General features: G+C 48.0%; 1 protein-coding gene across 1 annotated transcript in view; it reads left to right on the top strand.

Annotated features, from left to right (window-relative positions):
* The window catches only part of XYLT1 (xylosyltransferase 1), a 301,755-nt gene that overhangs the window by 226,822 nt on the left and 51,777 nt on the right, over window positions 1-23,156 (top strand). The gene's annotated exons all lie outside the window — the stretch shown is intronic.

Here is a 23,156-nt window from a genome sequence, read left to right as displayed (position 1 = left end):
TTCACATGAAACTACAGAGTTCGAGCTTCTCGCAACCATCTGCCCGCTCTGGGCCTGCAGCCTGCTTGGCCACAATTGGGTGGAGCTGGTGGACCAGCCAGCAGCCTCGAGGTGGTGAGAAACTCAGATGCCACAGGGAAGGTCTGTCCCTTGGCACAAACGCTGATCTGCTCTAAAAAAAGACCATAAGCCAAGAAAACCCCTTTAGAGAGCTCGTAAGGCGAAAAACAATAAAGAGCAAGGAAGTGAACTACATTTGCTATCAAGAAGGCAGCTCTTTGCTCCACTGTGTCTTCCATCCGGATTTATTGACAAGGCTGAAAAGTGGAAGTGAAATGCCGGGGGGAGGTGAAGGAGGGGCCTTCCTTCCCCTGGTGGCATGAGGACACTGGGTACCGCTTTCTCAGAAGAGCTGGATGAAGGCGTCTTTAAAAAAAAAACCCTACACTTTTCTCAGGGCAATTTTTGAACAGGCACAAGAGTACCAAGAAGTGTATAGTGAGCCCACACATGGACATCATCCGGGGTCAACTATGATCAATTCGTGGCCAGTCTTGTATCTCTACTCTCCCTCTTCCGTCAGCCCTGAAGAGGCATTTCCATGACATCGTCTGATTGTAAATATTTCAGTATACATCTCAAAAAGATAAGGGCTCTCTTTGAACAGAACATCAATATGATTATCACACCTAAAATGTTAATACTCACTCTTAATGTCATCAAATATCGAGGTCACATAGTCCCAGGCGTTTGGGTTTTGAATCAGGATTCAAATAAGATACAGGCATGAAGGGAAGGCCTCTGTTTAAAGCTAGAAATGGCTTCTGTCTCCTTCACAATATGACTCATGGTGCCCTCCTTCAGTCCTGGGCTTGGTGGCATCCCGTCAGCTGCCGGGTGACCCTGGACCCTGGAGGGGATCCAGGGAAGGCACAATCTTTGATCAGTTGAGGCAGGATACACCTGACACCCTGGAACCTGAGAAAAATGATGGCGGTTAGAAAGGTACCCGTTTCTCTTGTTAGTAGGATAGCAGGGATAAAGGGGGTGATTATGAAAATTTGTTGGCAGATTTTTACTTATTTACTTTCATTCATTCATTCAAACATTCATTCCACAAACATTTATTAAGCAACTACTGTGCTGGGTACTATTCGGGCATTTAGTGAACGAAAGTGACAACAGCCCCTCCCTGGTGGACCACACATCCTAGTTGGGAAGATGGAACTAGATAATCATGCAAGAGAGGCATCAAGCAAGGTGAGAAAGGACTGGGAAGAGAGGAAGATGGTGTGAGCGGAGGAGGGGCATTGTCGGAGCAGAAAGGCCTCTGAATATGCAGTTTTGATTTGAGACCTGAGGGGTAAGAAGGGATTAGCAGGCAAATGAGAGAGAAGATCATTCTAGACCAGGATTTCCCAACCCGGGCACTATTGACGTCTTGAGCTGGATCATTCTCTGTCGTGGGGATTGTCCTGTGCATTGTAGGGTGTTTAGCAGCATCCTTGGCCTGGACCCACTAGATGCTGGCAGATGCCTCTCCCACAACCACAGATGTCTCCCCCAGGGGCAGAATCGCCTCCAGCTGAGAACTCTCCAGTTCCAGAGGGAGAGCACAGCCTGGGCAAGACTGGGGGCAAAGATGAGCTAGTTGCATTTGAGAAATTTGAACATCGAGAGACTCTAATAAAAGAATGAGGAGAGGTGAGTTCAGAGACATCCAGGACAAGGGTGAGGTGGAACATTGTCCGTCCATCTTCCAAGAAAGGACTGAGTTCAGATATAGCCCAGAATGCTGGGTGAGGGCAGCAGCTAATGTGGCACGTGCTTCCTTCAAGGGCGAGCTGAGGCCCCAGGCCGTGTCAGGAATACAGGGCGGAGTGAAGCTTATAAGTGGTTCTGTCTGGTTCCAAGGTTGGTGCTCTTTCTGCATGAAGTTGGCCCCTTGGGGAGGTCAACTGGCCCAAAGTGATGGGATGGCCTCAGGCCACCGAGAGAGCACAGCAGGAGACGGTGGCACCCCTCAAGCTCATGGCTGGGCAGGGTACTTGTTGCGCCCCCTGGCAGTAGGGAATGCCATGAGAGAAGGTCATCTGTTGTCCCCGAGTCTGATGAGCTGTGGTCAAGATTCCCACACTCTTCCTCCTCCAGACCTCCATTGCAGACCCCCAAGGTCATCTCAGCCTAGGTCAGTTGGTGGCACTCAGCCAGGGTCCCCTTGAGGTCAGGTGGACGGGCCCGGTGCCTATGGCCCATCCCAGGAGAATCATCTCAGGTCTCGAGGCTGCCCCCTAGAGGCCCTGTGTTGATTTGCAAGTTGAAACCTTAACCGTGGCCCCTTAACCAGGTCAGCTTCGTCGGGGTATCAGGATTTCTAGCATTCCAGCATCCAAGAGGATGAGTGCTCAGACTCTCACAGAGGCTTAGGATTCAAGTCTGAGTTCTGCCACTGCATTAGCAGGGTGACCATCAGCAAGTAAATTCAACCTTTGCAAAATCAAAATATCAAAACAGAACCTAGCCGAGTTTGGGCACTTAGGAAGTACTTGATAAACATCAACTGTTAGTTCCTGCGCTATTTCCAAGGCTGAATCTCGTATCTCCAAGGAGCCCAGAAATCCTTTCTCAGACCATGTGCCCAACCTATTTGGGGTTCAGAGGAGAGAGTCATCATATTTAGGGCTTTTTTAGCTTTAATGCTCCAGGTCTTTGCATCTCCGTCCATCTGTCTTTCTCCCCATCTACCGCTCACTGCTCTCGTTTCCACGGCCCCCGCACCAAGTTCTTCTGCCCACTCTGCTTCGCCAGCCTCACGGCCAGAGGCACTTTATGCATCAAGCACTGCTGGTTCGTCTTGCTGTTGTTTTCGTGAAGTCGCCCCACACAAAAACATATGAATTTTGCAGATGAATGGTTTTATCTTGGGCAACTCTGATCGGCTTTCACTTCCCATCTGCTGCGCCATCTGCAGCTTCCAAAACCGCCACTTCTCCCATCCCAGGAAGGATGAGCAAACTTAGGAACCTTCTCAAAGGGGCGGGAGAGCCCAAGACAGAAGCTTCTAGGAGTCTGGGAAAACTTAGGGCATCTCCAACGGCAGGGACCACCCAAGGTGGCTACTCTGAGCTGTTCATGATTTGACATTGCCTCCCTGTGTCCACTGCCCAGCTCTAACTGGGGGGCCAGAGTCTCCCCTCTTAGGTAGTAAAGACTCACTGGTGTTGACTGGCCACCAGCCTGGTTTAGACCCCAGACACAGACAGCCTGGTTGCAGATTCGGTGCCACCACCAACTGGCCGCGTGAGTCAGCACAAGTTGCTTCAGCTTTCTGCATGTGTCTCCACCTAAAACAGGAGTGTAATATTAGCACCTGTTTCCTAGGGCTGTTTGGAGGATTAAGTGAAATATTGCATGTCAAGGGCTTACCGTGGTGCCTGGCACGTAGAAAGTGCCCGATAATGAGGGCCGTTATTATTATAGTGGTGGGATGGTGCAGGCACCACGGGTGGGAGTTAATCATCCTGTGAGTTGCTTTCCTTTTTCCCTTTACTTGTGAAAAAACTAGTAAAATATTTCTTGAACTCACATCTCTTTCAAAAATGGGAAAAGCAAAGTTAGACTGGGAAGACCATGTTTCTAGGAAAACAGGATAGAACCAACTTGTGTGTGAATGTGAAGAATGTTCTCGCATTTGGAATATGCAAGTTACGTGCGCTTAAGGAACCCAGGTCTTGCTCTGCCATGGACATGACCGCCTGGCCCCCGTGGCTCTGGTTGGAGCTGGTTATGTGTCCAGTGCATGGATGCAAATGAATGTTTTCAAACACTGAGACCGTGCCAGGTCTTGCATCATCAAAAGACATGATGGTTTTCTTCCACGTCTTGTTTACTGAGGCAGGAAACTGTGCTAGCATATTTTAGTTAGGCCACTGGAAGGCATGAAACCAAAAGCATTTTGCACCCTTGCCTGGTTTGGGCTAATACTAACAGACCCCACATGGTCTATCCTTCACAAGGCCCTGTGTCCCAGGGCAGATCGGATGCAAAGGGAGGAGTGTGTTTGTCCACGGCCCCTCTTAGGCTCACATTCTGTCTGCGGTGTTTGTGTGTGCGTGCATGCATGTGGCAGGGGAAACAGAACTGAAAGTTTTCAAGCTAAACCCTACTAATTTTGCCTTTTGGGGATCCGTGGCAACAAGGTCTAATGCAGCAGGGCCCCCCGTGTGGACGTGTAAGTTACGCTTGACCATGGACCCAAACCACTGTCTTGAGACACCACCAGGGCCCCACCAACTGGGTGGCTCAGCACAACAGAAATTTATTCTCTTACAGCTCTGGGGGCTGGACGTTCGAAATCAAGGTGTCGGCAGGGCTCTGCTCCCTGTGCAGGCTCTAGGGAAGGGTCCTGCCTGGCCTCTTCCTAGTTTCGGGTGGTTGCCAGCAATCCTTGGCATTCCTTGCCTTGTAGACACATCACCCCCATCTTTGCCTCCGTCTTCATTTGGCCTTCTTTCTCATATGCCTGTCTCTCTTCATGTGACCTTCTTATAAGGACAGCAGCCTTCGGATTTAGGGCCCACCCTAATCTGGTGTGATCTCGTCTTAACTAATTACATCTACAAAGGCCCTATTTCCAAATAAAGTCATCTTCTGAGGTTCTGAGTGGATGTGAATTTTGGGACACCTTTCAACCCAGTACAGCCTGCCAGCATCGCTTGCTGGGTCCAGACAGGACGCGGCTGCCCTGTGGGAGGGGCGGTGCTGTCCTAGGGTCTCCAGCAGCGTCTGGAGTGGGCATTGCTGGGAGTCCACTCTGAAGGCGGTTCTTGCATAGACTCCATCCTGTCACCTCCATGTTGGGACAGAGCTGGTGTTCTCCAGTTCCTTCATTCAACGGTCATTTCCTGAGCACCTACCATGTGCCAGGCTCTGGGGATACAGCTGGGAGCAAGAAAGATGGGACCCCTGCCACAGGGAGTACAGCATCCCATGACATCTTTCTCAACGGGAAAATCAGGGTTCCACGTGATTATTGAAAATTTTCCTTAATAACTTTAAAATATCAGGCTCTTTAAAATATCAAGACTCCACCCCAGACTGGTTGACTATAAATTCCCGTGGGAGGCAAGGATCTATATATCTTTGAAAGCTTCCTAGATGATTGGAATACATAGTGAGGGATGAAAGCCACTGGTCCAGGGGAGACATAGACAGTGATCATCTAATTACGGTAATAAATGGCAAGGTAAAACCTATGATGGAAAATACGGTAGCCTCAGTACTTCACGGGAAGTCGTATTTGGGGGCTCAACGCTCAGATCTTTGAGTGTGATCCTCTCCCTTGTTGGCCACTTTCTCCGCATCCAACCACTTTTATTCTTTGGATGTTCAGAGACGTATACGCTCTTTCCTGAGACCCCAAAACCACTGGTGTGACACCATCCAAGGAGAGCTCCACCCAGATAATGTGAGAGTCCAAAAGGGTGTAACTGTTCATGCTGGTGGTCACGAGGGAACTGGGAAAACACGCCCGTAATTATGCCGTTAACAGTTTTGTTTGCGGCTAGTAGGAAAATAATCATTTCCTCAGCCCTGTTAATTTTCAGCCTGATGGAGCGCGTTCCTGCCTTTGCAGAAATGCAGTTTGCTTTCCTCCTGCCAGCAGTTTTGGGTCTCCTGAGCTATGTTTTAGGTTGGACAGCTCTTCGGGCTGTCTGGAGGCAAGGCCTGATGCAGAGCATCGCCTGGACAAACGGAGTGAGGCTGGCATTCTTGGAGTTCTCATGGGACTCAGATGAAAAGCATCAAGGCCCTCAGGAAGCCAAAAGTGGTCGTATCGGTTTAGAACAGCATCTTGGCTGACATAGATAAGGAAGGACTTTCCGGAAGGATGGCGGGATCCACATCATCAGTGCGAAAGTGGCAGAACAAAAGGCAGGAATGACGTGACTGTGTCACCCAAGGGATGCTGCCGTTTGGCTTGTCAATGCAAATGATCCATAACCAATCTATAAATCAAAATTGGGGTGAGTTTATTAGGAGCCAGATCTGAGGACTAGCTGGGGCCTTCCTCCCCCAAGGAAGGAAGGGCACCAAAGAAGTGGGGCATACAGGGTGGCTATAGACCGTCTTGGAATGAAGAGCGTACATCACATATGATAGGAATATCCCTTTTACAGTAGTCACGAGATTGCCTTGCTGGCCCAGCAGGTGAGTGAACACAGCAGGTCAGTGGTCACAAGGTGAGCACAGCAGGTCACTAATTAACCCTTAGTTTAGGGAGAGATGCTTATCCTAAAGGAAATACCAATGGGAGGGGAAGCTACGTCCCTACTTTTCGGGGCATCATTCTTGTCTTTGGGACATTGTAAGTGTTTAAAGCAAATGTACAATGCATGCTTAACAGGCCACGTCAGGCCCTTTTGGAAAAATAAGGTCAGGCCGAATTAGTTTTAAACCAAATGGCTTCCTAGTAGACTCTAATATATCCTATTACTTTTCATTTATTTATCAGGCTGAAATACATTCCAGCCTTATTGTGTTTTTGCTGGCTGTTTTGTTTGTTTTCCCATTCTCCCATTACTGAAAAAAAAATTCAAAGTCCTGGGGAAAAGAGTTGCATGGTTTTATTTTGAGTCCTATGTCCATTCTTTAGCCAGCAGAGTAAAGCCCCTGATCATTCATCCAACTCATGCTTATTGAGATCCAGACAGAGTTCTAGGCCAGTGCTGTCCAACAGAACCCACTGTAGTGATGGAAATGTTCTAGAACTGTACCAGCCGATGCGGTAGCCACTTGCCATGTGTGGCTGTTGAGAGCTTCAAATGTTCTCTGTGGGGCTGAGAGACTAAATTTTAAATGTGATTGGATTTTAACTTAAACGTAAACAAATGGCATATTGAACAGCACAGTTCTAGATACTCAAGATAGAATAGAGAGCAAAACCAATTAAAAACTCCTGGCCTCGTGGACCTTATGTTTGTGTCGTGGGGCAGAAATTCTTCCACTAGAGAGAATTACACCACTGTTAACAACGTAAGAGAGAGTGGATGCTACCAGTTCAGAAACAAATGGGGGTCTCCATCCTCTGCCAGTTTGATGGTCTCACCCGATCCTAGACCAACCATGCGTTGAACTGTGCAAGGTATTTTCTTCCTAACTTCTCCCTCCCTGGATCTCAGCATTCTTCCTCTTGGCAGCAGCTGTCTCTGTATCTATGGATGGGACATTTCCAACCCTGGGCATCTTCCTGCTCAGTGCACTGAGCACGTTTGCTTCTTGGCCAAGCAAAATCTTCGTTTACGTGCCTTGTCTGCCAGTGGCCAAGAGCAGGGATGGTGTGCATTCTGGGATGCTCCAAGCGCATCCTGGGAATCTGGATGTGAACCCAGAATGGTCCACAAGGTGGGTGATCCCCAATGTGGAGTCTGTTTTTCTTCCCCTGCCTCCCCCCTCAATCTAACTGCAGGTGGAGATTATTGTCAAGGGCACTCTGGAGGAAAAACATGTCTTAAAAGATTAAGTGGGATGAGGGAGGGGTGTTTCTACCCCTTTTTGTTGATGATAGCAGAGGCTTGGATGAGCACGGGCCCAAGGGACAGGGTTAAGGTCCAGTCATTGGGAGAATAGATGGAAACTCTGTGGATTATTTTATTATTATTATTATTATTGTCATTGTTGTTGTTGTTAATTTTCCTTCCTCCTCCTTGCTGCCACTCTGAGTCACTGACCAGCGTGGAGAGTAGTCAGTAATGGACTCTCAAAGTAGGTTCCTGGGGAAGCCCTCCAAAGATTTGCCAGACTCCAGTAGCTAATAATATTAGACAGCATTTCATGAGTACTTAGCATGTGTGGGCTCCTGGGCCAGATGATTTCCATGTGTTATCTAAAGTCACAACAGGGCCAGCCCAGTGGCATAGTGGTTAGGTTTACGTGCTCTGCATTGGTGGCCTGGGGTTCGTGGGTTCAGATCCTGGGTGTGGACCTACACACCACTCATCAAGCCATGCTGTGGCTGCGTGCCACACACAAAGTGGGGGAAGACTGGCACAGATGTTAGTTCAGTGACAATCTTCCTCACCAAAAAATATAAATAAATAGGGGCCGGCTCCGTGGCTAAGTGGTTAAGTTCGCGCGGTCCGCTGCAGCGGCCCAGGGTTTGGATCCTGGGCGCGGACATGGCACCGCTCATCAGGCCACGTTGAGGGGGCATCCCACATCCCACAACTAGAAGGACCTGCAACTAAGATATACAACTATGTACCAGGGCGGGGAGGGGGGTGGGGGGGTGGTTTGGGAAATAAAGCAGAAGAAGGAAAAAAAAAAAAGATTGGCAACAGTTGTTAACCTAGGTGCCAACTTTAAAAAAAAAAAAAAAAATATATATATATATATAAATAAATAAAAATAAAAAGTCCCAACAACCCCAGCAGGTAGATACTATCACTGCATCCCATTTTACACATGAGGAAATTGAGGCTGAGAGATGTTAAGGAATTTGCCCTGTGTCTCACGACTGGTGGGGATCAGAATCGGGATGCAAGCCCATGCTGCTTCATCACTGAGAAGGAAAAAGAGAAGATGACCTGGGTTCTTCACCAACAGATCCTATTGCACCCCTGGGGAGTTCTGGACCGAAGCTCTCCCACTAATTCTTCCCTCGTCTAAATCCTCATTCTCTCCATCTGGATGAGAATCTGGGAGGCAGAAATGTCCAGGAATGAAGAGAGAAGCAGCGCACATTAGAACCTGAGTCCAGAGTCACCAGGGTTCAGCCAGCTGCTAAGCTGCTGTCACTTTCTGCTTTAGTCCTCACAGCATCCCCTGGGGTGGCCTTGAGACTCAGCGTGTTCACGTGACTTGCCCAAGGTCACACTGCGTGGCAGGGCCAAGCTGAGATTGGAACAACACAGGCTCAGCTGACTCCCGAGTGCAGCGAGCTTTGTGCTCCACCCAGCTGCGTCACAAGCAAGGTTGGCCAGTGTGTTGTATAAGCAGTTGACCCCCAGGTCAAAAGCCAGTCACACAGGAGCACAACCCCCACCACATGGCCACCACACGTGGCCAGCGTGTTCCCATCTCCACGTGGGCTCTCTCTCTCTCTGGCTGATGGGAGGTCGGGGCTTTACCAATTATGTTTACTCTGAGCACGGACCGAGGAAGCAGCTGTCCTGCATTAGCTGGGACAGTCCTGGCTTTCAAATTCCTTTAAATCTTGTTCCTCTTGATCTCAGACTCTCCAGACCCCTCCCCCACTTGCCTAACTGTGGTGCCTGATGGAATTCTCACTCATTTAAATATTAGCCTCAAGCAAGCATAATTAGGAAGGAATGGCTGCTGTCTCCCCAAATATGCACAGTTGTTCCACAGCCAAACCAAAACGACGGTGGCATTTTCTGCACCATCCCTCACTCCACGAGGGCACCTGAGAGGCCACGTGGTGTCAGCCTGATCTGGATTTGAATCCTGTCTTCACCGCCTGCTAGCTGTATGATCTCAACACAGGTGAATCCAAACCTTCCTGAGTCTCAGTTTTCTCACCTGTAAGAGGGGAGATGATAATGGTGCCTGTCAGGGTGCCATGTAGGGAACAGTAGCCAAATGGCAATCCACGCTCTGCCTTACGTTCATCTCCACAAGCTGTTTGATAAACAGCCGGGTTGGAACACAATGGCCCAGGCTTGGTTACGTGCAACCTCATGTTCATCCCTCCCATCAGCTAAATGTTGGGACCAGGATGCTCCGCTGTGCCGATGGGTATAGAGAAGAGAGAAATGGCCGAGCCTGCCAGGGACACTTAGCGTACCGCATCCACCCAGTTGCATGGAGGGAAGAGGCAGAAGGGAATAGTATGGCTGGTCCTGGCCCCAAGGTGTTAGGCACAGCCCAGGTTTGAGGCAAGAAACATGAGAAAAAGGAATAGAGTCCCAGTGGGGGCTTTCACCAGATGACAACCCAGCCCACTAATAACCGTGCCTAAGTAGTCTCTCTGGCACTAAGCAATCATACCATCAGTTCCTTCTCCCCCTGGGTAAACCTGGGGCGGGGGGGCTTGATCTGGGAAGCAAAGCCAGAGCCCCCAGCGCTGTCTTTACAGGGTCATTATAAAGATGAGAGATACTGAAACACAGGGCCTGATCCAGACTTGGGCATTTATGCCAAGCACTGGGGAGATGGTTTTCTTATGGTTATTATTAGGATAACTAAAAATCCTGGACACTTATTTCTTCTAGACAAAAACAAAGTCTGGCCTTTTCTGTGGTCACTTTCTTTATTCTCTCCTTCTTCCTTCTCTCTTCTATTTTATATCTCCGTACCCTTGTACTGATACGGAAATGCAGATCGAGAGAGTGTGCACACGCCTTTGAGGAATCCCATCGTAATGTGAGTCAAGAAGGTGGTACCTTGAGTTGAGCCAAGTTTGAATGCATCTGTCATTGAGCCCCCCGGCCCCACCTCCCCTCCCTGATGCAAGGCTGTCTGAAGAGAGCCTTAGTGTTTATCAGCCTTCTCAGCCGCAATGGGCTGACACACACCGTCCTTCTCCCGTGCACTTACCTTGAATCGGTGCAGCTGCAATCTCCTGAAGTTTCAAGTTGGAAACTTCCTCCAAAGCTCTACCCATAGACCTCCTCACCAACCTCACCCCCTAACCCCACCCGTGGGCTCAAGTGGTCTGCTTCTGAGCAACCTGGTGGCCACTACGAAGCCACCAGGCAGTGTCAGAAAGCGGCTCAGACATCTGGACAGGTTTTGCAGCCTGCGGGATAGTCATGAACTAGAAGTCAAGGCAGAGAGCAAAGTCCCCAGATCACCTCCTGCCACCTCCCACTCCCGTCCATCTGAAGTGAAACAGTGCCACCCAGGTCCAGATTGAGTGTCTGGACCCAGATCTGGCCTTGGCCCAGTGCCCATAACACTGCTTAATGGGAAAGTGGAGAATGGGGAAGAGAAGACCATTTGGTGGTGCCGGCCATTTCTCCCAGGGTGAGGGGCGAAGTGGAATCCCGCATCAGTGTCTTGTTCCCTTGTGGAGGAGGAGTGGAAATTGTGCTCCCAAGAGCCACTGCCCATCTCCTGCGTCCTTTCCTCCTCCAGAGAAGGATTCTCCTCAGTGCAATTTAATTGTGTCCATCAGTCAACATTACTTGGCCAACCCAGCCAGGGGCACAAACATTGCCACCCCTTTCTCAACGTAATTGTGCTTTTTGGGATGCTGGAATGTGGTTTAAGGCCAAACAGTTTTTGATTACAGAGTCAATCTTTGTTTAAAAGTTTGCGGCCCTGGGGAAGTTTTGAACCAGTTACTTAAACAATGCATTCTCTGGACACCTACAGCTAAATCGTCCCATTAATCCAAATTGCTTTGCCGGGATGCCTGGAACCGTTCAGCATCTGGGGCAATGTCCAAGATGGGCTTCATTGAGAGCGATGGCTGCAGTACCGAGTGGCACTGCTTTGTCAGGAATTAATCTACCAGGAGAGGCCTCCTCCCCTGAGTATGTCTGCCTCTATTCATCCAGCCATGAGTGTGTGCTGGGTGATGTGCTAAGTGCTTCCATGGTCTCATTTAATCTCCCAGCCACCTGGTGAGATGGAGCTCACACTTAAACCCAACCATGTCCTTCTCATCCACAGACCACTCGCAGTGTGCACGGTCATGTAAAGTGGTATGCAGACAAGTTTCTGAAAATATCAACATTTATTTATATTAACACATGGAAGGAAAAACTAACACACCCCAGATTTCTGAAGCTGGAGTTTTCTTTAAAAAAAAGTTGCTCTAAATAAGAAAATGTTAACAAAGCAATAATACAAGGGGCGAGTGGCTTTTCAAACATTTCTTTAGTGCCTACTACATGTCAGGCACTTGTCTGGGTGCTGGGAGACAGCAGTAAAGAAAGCATATTACTACTGTGGCACCCCCATGCTGGTGAGGCATAGAGACAGCAGATAAGGGAAAGGGTAATACATCAGGTGGAATGTGTCCAGGGAAAAATATGGCATGGAAGGAGGACAATGAGCCAGGAAGATGCTTTGACAAAGTGGATATGGAAAAAAGTTGTAAGGAAGTGTATTAATGACCAAAAAGAGAGAAAAATTATAATGGATAAGGGGTCAGCAAACTTTCTTATAAAGGGCCAGATAGTAAATATTTTAGGTTTTGCAGGCAGGGTGGTCTGTGTCACAATGACACACTTCTACCACTATAGCGATAAGGCAGCCATACATAATATGTACATGAATGGGCGTGTCTGTGTTCCAATAAAACTTTATTTACAAAAGCAATTGGTGGGCCATAGTTTGCAGATCCCTGCACTAGACCATTCTGCCAGATCTCCCACATTTCACATGATGGCCTTGCCTAGAACATGCACGACTTAGCCCTTGCAGATTTAATTCTCAACCCACCCACCCGTCTTCCCATGCATGGTGGCCTTTCCTGTATTATCTCAGACGACTCCATCAACCGAGCTTGTGATCAACTCCAATGCTTCCGATTTCAGGACCCTGGATAGAGACAGAGCGGTAGAGATTGCCAAGGCCTTCTGGTCAACATCCCTTGGACCTTGGCCTGGACTCCCATCTAGCCCAGGGTATCTGAACTCGACATAAAACAACAGTCTCCTTTTACTTTATTTTCCCCCAACCTACATGGCTTACCAGTCCTGAGCTTGAGCTGGAAAGCAGCATGTGAAATATGGCTCACCCGTCAGTGTTACCTGACCAGGGCCAGCCAAGAGGAGCCAGGCAGTTTATTCACAGCGGGTCCTCCATGACAGGACCCACTGTGACAGAAGGCCTATCCAACCCCCCCACAGTATATGTCAGCCAGAGCATACTGTATGTTCTTACCCCCCAGCCTTCTCTGCACAAACCCGTCAGAAATACCTGGTGCTCATTAGCAATGTAATTCACCCTGTGCCACCTTCCTCAATCTGACTCAAAAAGGTTAATGACGTTGAATCACGAGACTCATTGATTTCAGCACTTCCCCAGCTTCCTGCCCCCGCTCAAAGAACAAGACTCGTTTATCTTTCCTTGGCCGACCAGGCAAGGTGCTGACTAATGCCTTAATGCAGCTAATTCTCAAAGATTTCCCAGAGTGACCACACACATGTTCCTGTTGTTCTTTCTGTAAATCTGTTTATCCTGTGTGTCTGCTTCTCCACCATCTTTCTGCCTAGACTTGTCTGAGCTCCCTTCCTGTAATTGGTCTCAAGAGTTTGCCACAGGTTGCAATGTCAATTTGGGAAGACAGAGAGAAATTTTAACCAAGGTGATGACTAGGAAATGCATTCTAATGAAATATCACCTATAGGATCTCAGTATTGATTCATTCATTCATTCATACAGTCAGTCAGTCAGTCAGTCAACACATGCTTATTGGAAACCTACTATGTGCTAGATATTTGCTAGGATCTGGGGTTACAGCCACCAATAGGATTGTTAACATCTCTGCCCTCACAGATCAGGCCATTAAATAATTACATCTTCAGGACATTGTTAGGAAGGAAGTTTACATGCTTATAATACAGTCAACTGACGTGCATATAACCTCTTCTCTCATAGGGTATTAGAGAAAGCTTCCCTGGAGAAGTGCCTTGAGCTGAGATTTGAAAGAAGAGGAGGAATTAAGTGGGTGAAAAAATAGGGGATGAGTGTTCCAGGCAGAGGGAGCTGTATGTACAAAGGCCCTGAGGCACGAGGGAACACCGCCCATGCAGCAAGTCAGGAGAGGCTTATGTGGACAGGGTGTGGCAAGGGGATAAGCCAATAGGATGAGGCTGGAGAGGTAAGCACACCCAGATGGTGTGGCACCCTGAGAGCCATGTTAAGGAGCCCAAGTTTATCCTGAAAGCAACAGGTTACTTTTGAAAAGCTTTTTATTGGAAAGTGCCATGATGATATGGCTTTACTTCGTAATCAGTTGCTTGGCAGTGGGGAAAAAAGGAAGGAAAAAAAAAAAGTAGAGACTGTACCAGGCTGCTGGAAGAGGGGAAATCGGATAGCTCATATCCTGCTAGTGCATATGTCCATTATAGTTCAGGTAATTACTTTCCACCAGGCTGAGTTTCTTTGTTGTCCTTTCTTTGCTGTTATTTTCTCTCTGTGTTGGGCCTTTCTGCAGCACATGGTGTTTTTAGCCCCCATGCCCCTGGGTTTCCTGGAGAGACATTGTAAGCTGGAGCTGGACCCGGAAGCCCCCTCCTGTCCTCTGGCAGCAACTCTCCAGGCCAGGGCTCAGGCTGTCGGGAAGTGTGGCAAAGGGATCCGAAGCGTGCATGTGGGGAGTCCCCAGAGTCTGAGTCCAGCCATCCCATTTACTGGCCACAAAACCTTGAGCAAGTGGCTCCCCCTCTCTGTGCCTTAGGTTTCTCATCGATAAAATGGGAATCATCGCTGTTCCCTACCTCAGCCTTTGTGTGGGAATTAGCTGTGAAATGTGAAGTGCCTTGCCTGGCACAGAGAAAGTGCTCGATAACTGATGCCAATAAGGGTGACCCAGAGGGACAAATCCACACTAAGTTGACAGTTCCACGAGTGCCGAAGTGATGTCTCTTTTAGGTTGTGTCTCTAGTGCCTGGGACAGTGCCTGGCACATGGCAGGACCTCGGGAAGTCATTACTGGAGTAAGGAATGGAGGAGCAGATGGGTGGTCGGTGGTGACCCCGCACACCACCGCTGGGGCTGCAGGGTCTGTGGTCATTTATTCCCAGGTGGCAGGAGACTCACTGATACTTCATTGCATGGTTTTCATTTCCACAATTACCAAAAGCATCTCTGGGCTTATTCCTGGATTGAGGACCAGTGGACAGGTTTTGTGTCTGCTTATTTCTGTCAGCTAGAGGCATTTTCTGATTTTTCTGCATGAACATGGAAAACATTCCAAAGAGCCGGAGAGTCCATTTCAGAGGAACCATTAGCCATGATGGGTTCTCGGAAATCCGAAAGTTGGCTCAGCCACTTCTCCACTTAACTGGAGGTGCTGGCACAGGTACAGAGGACCCCATCTGGAAGCCCAGCAGGCCGAGGGATGTTGACATGTCCTGCTTGTCTGGCCACATGCTGGCTTCCACGCCATCTGGGAGAGGGTCTGGATCCCACTTGATTCCTTGATGTCATGTGGCATGTACGAGTCTGTCCCATCCTCCCTGAGAGGCGGCTGGGAGGCAGGACCTCAGCTGTCCACGTTCCCTCCAGTTTCCATGACCATGCCTCCGTGGTAAAGCCCTTGGACTCTGAGGTCAGGTGACCCGGGTGCTAATCCCTGCCTCGATACGCATAGACAGTCTAACCCGGCACAAGTTATTCAACCTCTCTGTACCTCTTCATCTGCAAAATGGGTGATGCTAATAGTACCCACCTGACAAGGTTGTTGAGAAGGCAAAATGACTCAATATATATCAAGTGCCTGGAACCCGTGACTTAAATCCCCAATACGTATTATTATCATTGTCATCATCGTCAGTGTTCTGAGATAAGTTACCCAAGCTTTGAGAAGCTCACTTTTAAAATGGAGCTAAGGCCACCTACCTTGTAGGGTGGCTGTGAGGAGTAAGTGGATAGTGTCTATGAAAGATTTACGACATGCCAAGCATGGTTATTATTGTAACTATATTATGGTGACTATTTTTTCAGTTTGAAGTTTTGGGGTCCCACTGGTATTTTTTGATTGTAGTGAAGTACATATAACAAAAAAATTTCCCATTAGCGACATTTAGTACATTCACACTGTGACAAATATTTGCTGAATGAATGAACGGGGATGTAATGACGTGAAGAAGATAGATGTGACCCTTGCCCTCATCAAGCACACATCCCGTTTTACAATACAATCCTCTTTCACAATCCAAACCATTTAAATATTCAAAGAACCCAGCGGAAGATACTTCAGTGATCAGTGAACTTATACCAGCATCTTTCCAGCCTAGTGATATGTGAGCAGGTCTTTGGAAGAGTCCCGGATGACGTTTGTTAAACATCTTTTTTTTAAGACACATTGTATCAGTCACTGTAGGAACGCGAGGGGAGTACGACTCAGGTATTGCTCCTGAGTAAACGCCTCAGGAATACCTGTAAATAGATAACCTTTACCCAAGGAGCAAGATGCACGAGCTTATGTATAGTCAGCTAAAACCAGGTTTAAGTTACCCCCCTTGAAATGGGTGCCTACAACTCAAAGTGATAACAGCAGTTGAAAAAGCTGAATTCATGTCTCAAGTCAGAACTCAACACAGTTTTTGGCACTTAAGAAACGCTCAGAAATTTGTAGAAGGAAAAGGAAAAAGGAAGAAAGGGAGAGAGAGAGAAGGAAAGGAAGGAAGGAGGGAGAGATCGAAGGAAGGAAAGAGGCAGGGAAGAACGGAGAGAGGGAGGGAAGAAAAAAGGAAATTTAATTCACAGCCACAACAGTAACACAGCTAAGACTTATTATGTGTTTACTGTGTACCAGGCACCCATGCTAAGTGCTTAACCTGAGTGCATCAGTCTTTTTATCGTCAAAACAGCTGTAGGAAACGTGTCCTGTTAGGATTCCGATTGTTCAGAAGGCAAGAGCACTGTTCAGAGAGATTGCCTCTGCTCAGGGTCGGACGGTCAGTGAGGATGGAGCTCAGCCAGTCGTGCTACAGACCTTCGATCAGGATCTCTATTCCGCCCTCCTCCCAAAGAAAGAAATGGAATCTGGATTGACCGTCTTCTTGAGTGGTTTTAGAATTTTTATTTTTAAGCCACTAAATCTTTTTTTTCTCAATTGAAACTTCACCCCGGACCCCAATGTGGAAAATAGGTGACAGAGGCTCCTCTCTACAGAAACCTCCAGTGAGCCATCCCAAGGCCCCAGCTGCCCCGCGGAACCCAGGGTTGCCCCAGACACAGTTTGAGAATCGCCGATCTGCATGATGAATTCTCTTTTAAAACGTTTCAGAAATTGTCTCCAAGAACTGCCAAATTACTACCTCCGAGCCTATGTCGTCTTTTTGAATTTCTCATCAGCCCTCTGAAATAAACAAACAGCCTTGGAAATCTGTGGGTAAAGAACCTACTGGGTGCAGCACATCCTGATCCTCCAGAATGTCTCTCTCAAGCCGAGAATCTGTGTCTGCTTGAGGTTTGCAGAGGTGGCCTCAGAGTTTGGTTTGCCGCGGAGGAGTGTGTGCCTTCTCTTCTGTGATGCAGCGCATTTTGACCTTGTTCCAGGACAGACAGGCTGGTAAACCTGGCAGCCTGCCCAAGGTGGTTGGTGACAGTTAGCTGTCCTTCGAACTCAATCCCGCCCCAGGGCTGAAATCTGAGCTGGCCTGACCCTGAAGTTCTGGGAGGCGGAGATCTTCGTTGTCTCCTACCCCCAGCAGAATGTAGACGCTAGCCCTGGAGAAGCAATAATAATAATAACAGCAGTAATAATAGTTAACATTCAAGGATTCTGTGGGCTGGGCTGCCCAACCTATAGTGGATCTATGTGGCTTTCCCTTTACGTGGTAGATGTATGTCGCTTTCCCTTTCTATGGTAGATGTTTGTCGCTTTCCCTTTCTATGGTAGATGTTTGTCGCTTTCCCTTTCTATGGTAGATGTATGTGCCTTTCCCTTTATATGGTAGATCTATGTTGCTTCCCTTTATATAGTAGATCTATGTTGCTTTCCCTTGCCCACTGCTCATTATCCCACTTCTGCTACCAGTTTCTGCATCAGCCAGGATTTTTCAGTTGCAAGTGACAGTGAGTGCCCTCTTATTTAATCCTCATTGCAACCCTACAGAGTAGACATTGTTATCATCCTGAGTCTTAAAGATGAGGAATCTGAGCTTCAAATTGACCTGCCCATGGCCACACAGCTCGTAAGTGGTGGAACTGGGACTTGAAGCTACGTCTCTCTGGTCTCATGTCTGCGTTACTTTAGCTGCTCCGAATTCTGATGTGTTCATGTTGGCGCATTAGGGACATCTGTCTGGTGAAACTGGAATGGACAGATTATTATTATGTCATTGCCATCATTTGGACAAACCCAGGGGAGTATAGAATGGTGGAAGGAAAAAATATCTGTTCTCAGACACACAAAAGGAAAGTTGAGCTTATCAATTCAGTTGAATTTAGTTTCATTCTCATTTATACACCAGCTCTTCCCAGCTGAACTGACACTGAGCTGGTTCTTGTGAAGAGAAACAGGAGTTAACCAGGCAGAGATGGAGGAAGCGTGTTCCCAGCCTAGGAGAGTATGAACGAAGGCCCTCATTCTGGCATGCAGCACACGTGTCCTGAGCAGTTTCGGTGGGCCACTCTGAGATGGACATGGGGACCCCAAGAGAAAGAGGCATAGGGTTGCTAGGACCTGCCTTGTTTCAGGCCTGTGCTGGACAGTGGGGAAATATAGATGGATCAGACAAGGGTCCTGCCCTCGAGTAGCTTAGAGTCAAGGGACCTCAACATATATAACGTATACTAACGTTAGGGACACAAGCATGTGAGATGATTTCACAGCTTGGTGGAGGACGCTGAGCGTGCCTTTCCTCTGGCACTTCTAAGCAAAGGATCTAGGAACTTCCTTTCATTTACTGAACACCTGCCATGGGCCAGGAACTGTGTCTGCCACAGCCACACCACACAGCAACTCAGAGACCACTGGTATCCCCATTTTACAGATTAGAAAAGGAAGGCCCAGCAAACCTGAGGAACTTGTTCAAAATCAAACAGCAACAAAGTGGCAAAGATCAGACAGAAATTTCTACAAACATCTCTCTGAAAACATTCATTGTAGCTAAGTTTTGGCATTCCCCCTTAAATCACGACCTTTTTTTTTTTTTTTTGCTGAGGAAGATTAGCCCAGAGCTAACATCTGTGCCAATCTTCCTCTACTTTGTATGTGAGTTGCCGCCACAGCGTGCCTGATGCATAGTGTAGGTCCATGCCCAGGATCTGAACCCATGAAACTGGGTCACCAAAGCAGAATGTGCTAAACTTACCACTATGCCATGGGGCTGGCCCCAAATTGACTTTTAAGGTTCAATCTTTTGCTGTCCTCCAAAGCAGGCCTTGTCTTGTCCCCCCCAAAACCAAATCAAGTAACTCGTTGTAATCAGTCATTGTAAGGGGATGCATAATTTGGTCAACCAAATGTTCTGCCCATTTGAGATGTCCCATGACATATGAGGACAACCACATTCTGGAGAATTAAAATACAATCCAGGGGACTGGCCCCGTTGCTGAGTGGTTGGGTTTGTGCACTCCGCTTCGGCGGCCCAGGGTTTCGTTCTTTACTCGTGATTCCAGTGGTGTTCTAGGATCGGGCTTGGCCTCTGGGTGCTGCTGCTTGTCAGTTACTTTCCAGCACAGCCGGCCAGAAGAAGGGCTGACATTTGAAGAGGTCCCCCAATGGAATGTCAGATAAACTGCCTCTTAGAATAGCTTATGTACGTTTAAAATGAAAAATGTGTGTCTTAACAAATGCTCTGTGAAAGCTAAGGCTTTGAGAAATGGTTTGCCAGTTCCTGCAAAAGCGATCAACGTGTTTTAATTCTGCATTATTTTCATCAGTAACAAAAAGATAAATCCAATTAAAAGTGATGGGGTTTGGGGCCAGCCCAGTGGCGTAGCGGTTAAGTTCACGTGCTCCACTTTGGCGGCCCAGGGTTCGCAGGTTTGGATCCCGGGCACAGAACTAGCACTGCTTGTCAACCCACGCTGTGGCGGCATCCCACATAAAATAGAGAAGATGGGCACAGATGTTAGCTTGGTGACAATCTTCCTCAAGCAAAAAGAGAAAGATTGGCAATAGATGTTAGCTTAGGGCCAATCTTCCTCACCAAAAAAAAAAAAAAAGATGAGGTTCTATCATCCAGGTGGTTCTTAAGTTTGCTATCTGCCTGTGTGGAGGGAAGAGCTGTCCCCTGGTGTCCCCAGCATGACTTGTGCTTTAGTTCCCCTGATGTTTGACCCATATCACAAGACTCTACCTTTCTGTCTCCCTTCCCCACCATCCTGTGTGCACTTGAGGTCAGGGACCGTAATCACCTTATCCACTGCTGTTCCAGGTGTCTGGCACTTGACCTGTCAAAGAAATGGGAAATCCTGTTTCCCAGGAGAGCAAGCAGAGCTTGCAAAGTCTTAGAGTTATGAAACAGCACAGAACATTTAGAAAACTTCAAGTAATTCTGAAGATTGAGCAGGAGAGCCAGCTCACGAACCACCTTGCATGCCTTGCTAAGCAGTCAGGACATTGTCCTGCAGGTGATGGAGAGCCATTGAGGATAGAAGAGGGGGCGTGATCACATGTATGTGACTTCTAGCCAGACGATGAATAGAGCGGAGTCTGGAAGCTGGGGCAGCATTTTATCCAGTTCCCTTTTCCTCGGGTGCCCAACCGTGACTGTAATTATGCCCACAGGGTCCAGGAAGAAATACAGTATCTGGCTTTTCCATACATTTTCCCCTGTATCTTAGCAAACGTGCGTCTCGCTGTAAGCCTTGTCTGCATTCGAATCAGGGATTTCTCTTCTCTATCTCCAGTGTTTTTGCTCTTGGCCTTTCTTCTTGTTGTTCTGGAATTCTGGCTTCCTGAGAGATTTCCTAGTAGATAAGAAGACTCTAGTAAGGTCCAAGCATAAGCCATGCAGAGAGTCGAGGAGAGAGCGATGGCAGTCACTCCCCTGACCCACAAAGAAAGAAACCATGTGGAAAAATGGGTCCGAACCCATTCGTGAGATGGAACACAGTGAGAGGAAATCAAGTGGCTGGGGCTCAGACTTCAGCCAAGCACAGCAGAAAGACCCACACGGGGGACAGAAGGTTTTATCTCTGTCAGTTCCTGATGCACAACGTATGTTCGACCACGGTCCCCCGGAAAGGAAGCAGGGGCTTCAGAAGGCGGCTGCGGTTTCCTCTGCTCTTTCCTGCCTCTCTTTCTAAAGAAACAAAACACACTCCTGAAGCTTATTCACCACGAGGAAAGCAGAACTGAAAAGAACCCGGACTGGGGACCTGGAGTGCGAGGTCTGAATCTCCACTTCACCCCTTGTGAGACTTTGGCCGAGCCGTGAAATCTCTTCATGTCCTACTCTGTTCACGAGTAAACTAGTACCTGCTGGAGGAGGTTATTGTGACGCTACAGGGAAAGGAGGACTTAGCACCTTGTAGGCAACACAGGGAAAGTTGTTTGCAATCATTGTTATCCAGCATTTTCTCGTGCCCTGGGGTTCGTTGCCCACATCTGCCCTGCTCACTGGGCAAAGACATGGGGAAGAGCATTCCTGGCCGATGGAATGGAATGGGCAAAGGCACAGCTCTAGAAGTGGACGATGGAGCTCTCTGCCTTCATGGGCTGAGCCCCTGCTCCGGTGGGGCAGGCGCTTTGCTGAGCGGGCACGGCAGCCGCACCCATGAGCCTGGCGTGTCAGCACTCCATGTGGGCATTTGTTAAGCAAGCCAGCGGATATTTGTTGAGCACCCACTGTGTGTCAGAGAAACAGAATGGAATGAGACCCAGTGCTTGCTCATCTCACCACTACAGCCAGGCTTCTGAACAGTGTTGTCCGAGGTACCCGAATGGAATATCCCAGGACTGTTAGCAGACAGATGGGCACCAGCTGGAGCAGCTGCCCTGGGCACTGGAGAGGATAGTTCTGTGCACCCCCACACCCCTCGCTGCTTGACAGAAGGCTCACTTGGGTTGCACTGGTTGTTGGTACCATGGGGAAGCCAGAAGGCCCCTGCCCAGGCCTGGCCAGCCTTCCCAAGAAGCCCACCAGCCCCTATAGGGCATCCTCCACTCCATCATCTTTGCAATTTCCTTCTCCCTCCCGACGCTCCTGGGGGCAGCCAGCTTGGTTTCTGTGCAACGCTGTGAGCCCCAGCCATGCCCCTGACTCTTGGGGCAGACCCAGTCCATGTCATATGTCTTTCCAAAAGCAAAGAGAGACTAAAAAGTGCCCATTGCATGAACAGTCTTCTAGGAAGTTAATCCTACAGAAATCTATCATGCCCACACATGGAAAGATAAATGTGCAAGGATGTTCATTGGAGCAGTATCTGTAAGAAGGAGAGAAAAGGTAACAACCTAAGTGTCCATCACTAGAGGATTGGCTCTGCTCATTCCATAGGATTCTGTGCAGCCGTGAAAAGGATGGAAGCCACCTGTAGGTGCCGATTAGACGGAACAGCAGGGTATATCATTACATTAAAAAGCCATGCACATGGGTATTCCCTTTTGTGTAATAAAAATGGATATAAATATTATAGCATCGCTATTGCTATTATTTAATTCTCTATCTTGCTGTAGCCTCAGGTTCATAATAATAATTTTGAAAGCATAGGAAAGGGTTCCAGTTGGTGCTTCCACCATCATGGTTTTCTGTACTCATGGGCTTATCATAGAAGGATGGAGTGTGACCTTTCTCCTGTGTTCACACAGCCCTTGGCAGATCCATACACCTGGGATCACCAACTGGCCTTGGTTTGCCCAGGACTGTCTGATTTTCAAACTAAAAATTCTGTGTCCTGGGCACCCCCTCGGTCCTGGGCAAACCAGGACAGTTGACCGTTCTCCACATGCTCCTGGTGGCCTCATTGCCTTAGGAGGTATACAGACAAGAAGTCATTATCGCTTTTTAAGTGTAACAGGAAAAACTAAAAATGCTACCTCAGAATGGGATATTATTCAGGCTTAAAAAGGAAGGAAGTTCTGACACTTGCTACCATGGGGATGAACCTGGAGAGCATTGTGCTAAGAAGCCAGTCACAAAAGGACAAATGCTGTCAGATTCCACTTAAATGAGGCACCTAGAGTTGACTAGTCTATGAATTTGACTGTTCACAGAAACAGAAAGTGGGATGGCGGTTGACAGGGGCTGGAGGGCGGGGAGAATGGGGAGCTATTGTTTAATGGTTTCAGAGTTTCAGTTTTGCAAAATGAAAAGAGTTCTGGAGACGGATGGTGGTAATGGTTGCACAGCAATATGAATGTGCTTAATAAGACCAAACTATACACTTAAAATGGTTAAGATGGCAGATTTTATGTGATGTGTATTTTGCCACAATTTGAAATTTGAGGAAAAAAGATACATCCGAGATCGGGAATATGGTTGCATAGGATAAAGCTGAAGTGGTATTTAAATTGAACATATGTATGAAATAGCTGTGTGGATGATACACTAGTGGAAGGA

This window comes from Equus asinus, chromosome 14, assembly GCF_041296235.1.
Source record: "Equus asinus isolate D_3611 breed Donkey chromosome 14, EquAss-T2T_v2, whole genome shotgun sequence".
NCBI lineage: Eukaryota > Metazoa > Chordata > Mammalia > Perissodactyla > Equidae > Equus > Equus asinus.
The sequence above is the reverse complement of the archived record's forward strand: the minus strand, read 5'-3'. Positions and strand labels throughout refer to the sequence as shown.